The sequence below is a fragment of the Syngnathus typhle genome, linkage group LG16 (assembly GCF_033458585.1).
Source record: "Syngnathus typhle isolate RoL2023-S1 ecotype Sweden linkage group LG16, RoL_Styp_1.0, whole genome shotgun sequence".
In the NCBI taxonomy this organism is placed as follows: domain Eukaryota; kingdom Metazoa; phylum Chordata; class Actinopteri; order Syngnathiformes; family Syngnathidae; genus Syngnathus; species Syngnathus typhle.
Window position 1 is genome coordinate 11704784 of NC_083753.1, and position 3251 is coordinate 11708034.

A 3251-nucleotide genomic window follows, 5' to 3' on the forward strand; every position below is an offset into this window, starting at 1 on the left:
AATGACATTCAGATTCCGGTTCTGACTTTCAAATTAAAATAGGAGTAATGCATATTTTTTTAACTGAGGGAAAATACAGACCTGTGATCAAAGTAGTTTCAGGTAGACGTAATATATGACTTATTGCAAGAAATAATAGCAACATTTGTGAAGGGAAGTTTACTGTTACATTCTCCACCAAACTCTTGTTTTGAAAATCCTCTTTCTCCCTTTATTTGGCATCACTCAACAACATCGACTAATGACAGGCCAGAACGCAGTCAATGTTCTGCAGGTTGTGCAAAAAGACAGGAACGAGCGCCCTCTTGCGACTTCTTTTTGTAGTAATGAAATTAACTTTTACTTATTCCGGACAGTACTGCATACAATAATATTGTCCATTTATAGCTGACATTGGAGGCCCTAAAATATAGTTAAGATACAATACAAATGTAATTAGTTTTCATCTAAGATTGAAATGAGCGACACTGAGAGATCATCCAACACTATCATTAAAACATGTGTAGACGTTAAAGAATTATACGGATTATAAATACATTATAAAGATTATGTATTTTAGAGGACTACATGTTCATATAGACACGTTATTTATTTTATTGCAATTGGTTGTAGTTCTTCTAATGTCCAGTTGAGGGAGACGCAGGACACACAATACAGGCAAAAGCGTTATTGGTACATTTGGATTTACATTTTTGGAAATTCCTGAATTTTATACTTATAAAATACTATTGCTTTAGAATAACAACAAAACAACACTGAAAATGTATCAAAAACTTCTGCATTTCGCTTCTTGCTGAACGAGTCAGACCAGCAGGCAGATGCTCTGTAAAATTATTCAAAATATTTCTCATAATAGACATTCACCATAACAATTTATCCCAATATCAATGTTTGTTTTTTTTCTGGTTCCATAGAGGTTTTTAACATTTAACCATTTTATTTTATTTATTTACCCCTATCATGTTATCTTATGTCCCCATCTCATCCTGATGAGAAATTGGCCAGTATATTTATTTACACAAGGCTGTGGAATTGACTCCTCCCAGGATGAGGGTTGTGAATTGCATCAAAGTGTGTCTTCCCGCAATCTCACGGGAAGTGGGGGAAAATGTCAAAAGCAACACTTTGTCCCAAGTAGAGTAGAGTGACCTGAGCTGAGCAGAAAGATGTTCTCCGCTCTTAAGGCATGTTCACAGAGGGGCTCCAAAGTGATGAAAGGCTTCCAGCAGGATCACAGGGCAATCATCCATCACAAGGCACCTAAAGACAAGATCGGGCCAGTGGTAGGACTCACACTATTATTGCTTAATTAAATATTACTTTTTAAACTAAAAAAATAAATAAATGAAGACGTCACCCAATCAAAGTCAGTCCGTTACAGAGCACTTTATGGTCTGTAATGCAAGGAAGTCACGCAAAGTGTGCTTCCTAGCTCGCTGGCAGCGCAAAGGAGATGTTTTATTCATTTCTTATCCATAAGTCAGTTGAAAGTTAAGAGATCGTGATGGAAGTGAAACTGAGCAGCCGCTTGTTGATGCCACAATAAAAGCCTCGATCTGTCCTCAGAGATGCCTGGTCCATGTTAGCAAGTGCGATGTGGCATGAACCAAAGTATCAAGACTGAAAAGTGAATGAGAAAATATAACTTGAGATTGCCATGTGCACTCGTCGTCCTTCAAGAAAGTGTTGAACTGACAACATGGACGTTACTTTCTTAGTGGAAATATAATTCATGTTTTTTTAAATGGACTTTACAGCAATCTGTGTTGGCCATCTGTGTGTTTGCTGCGGCTCTGCTGGCCCCAGCTGGATGGATCTTGCACCATATCCCACACTACCGGCAGAAATCATCTGCACCATGATTGACTGTGGAGCTTCTTGCCGTCCGACCCAGAAGGATTTGGATGATAAAGTTTTGATGATTTCGTCCTTAAACATAAAATAAAAACATATCTCAATAAAACAATGTGCATTTGAAGCTTTTGTTCAATTGTTGTTCTCAAAAAATGCTACAATATGTAATGTTAAAACCCAAAGCTGAGTGATTGTCTGTTTTTCTTCAGTCATTCTTGGGCAAAACATTTTTAAATTTGTGTTTAGTATTTGTATTTTTCTGAATGAAATTAGTATTTCTAATTTACAATCACATCATTGTTATTCCCCAAAGAAACTGGAGTGGGTATAAAATCTGAAGGTACGGTCAAACATTACAAGAGCCACTCAATATTTATTTATTAATGCAATTGCTGCATGCAGTGCTGTCAAATCTCATTACATAATGCTGAGATATTAATGTTTTGGTTAACTCATTTAGCTACATGTCTAGTCAAATCAACTTTGAGTATAATGAAGAGCAGTTGTACACTACTGCAAAGTATAATCACAATAATAAACATGTATTTTACAGTATCTTGTGGGTATTAATTTACCGTGTAATCTTTTCGCATAACTGTAGCATATCATATTTTCCTCCCTACATGTAGCGACAGGATGTTCCTTCTCATCAGCTGGATATGAGATGGAAATACTCCCAAAAAATCCTTGGCACTCAGTCAGTGCTTCAGTCAAAATCCTCAAGTCTGTTTATGCTGTACTTTAAGCCTCATTCTGCAGCGCCTAAATTCACATTTAGTATGATTTATTGAATCACGGCTTTAATATACGTACAACTATTTCTTAGGAGCACCAATGGTTAAAAATGTTGACATAAGATTAGAAAAACGTGTATGATATTACAAAATATTTTCTTATGTGTCAAGTTGCCAGCCATCTGTTGCACCGTTTGCCTATATGCAGATAAAAACATGCAAGAAATGAGAAGAATAAGACGAAAAAGTTTTCAGTATTTCCCTATATTCATTTTAAATCGTTGTAAAGCCGATGTTGAATTTCCTGAATGGCAATTTGTCAACGCAGGATGAGTCCATTTGGAAAGGTGTGTTTGTTTGTAGCATCTGCACAATAAGCTTTCTCTCTCTCCCCTCCTCCCTTTTCACCGGAAAGAATCTTATTCTTATCAAACAATAACAATTTGCTGAATTAAGCCTCGATATTTTAATATGCCTGAAAGCACCACACAGTGACCGAGGGAACAGAAATAGTGCACAAATCCATTGCGCGCAGTGGTACGATCAAGCCGAGAGCGAGAGAGGGGGAGAGAGAGAGAGAGAGAGAGAGAGAGAGAGAGAGAGAGAGAGAGAGAGAGAGAGAGAGAGAGAGAGAGAGAGAGGAGAAAAGAGAGAGAGAGAGAG

General features: G+C 37.2%; 1 long non-coding RNA gene across 1 annotated transcript; it reads left to right on the forward strand.

Moving 5' to 3' along the window:
- Window positions 1-12: 12 nt before the first annotated feature.
- LOC133169112 (uncharacterized) lies at window positions 13-1978 on the forward strand. Its single transcript, XR_009718370.1, has 2 exons — window positions 13-1283; window positions 1758-1978. It is a non-coding gene; the product is annotated as an uncharacterized LOC133169112 (long non-coding RNA).
- The last annotated feature ends 1273 nt before the right edge of the window (window positions 1979-3251 follow it).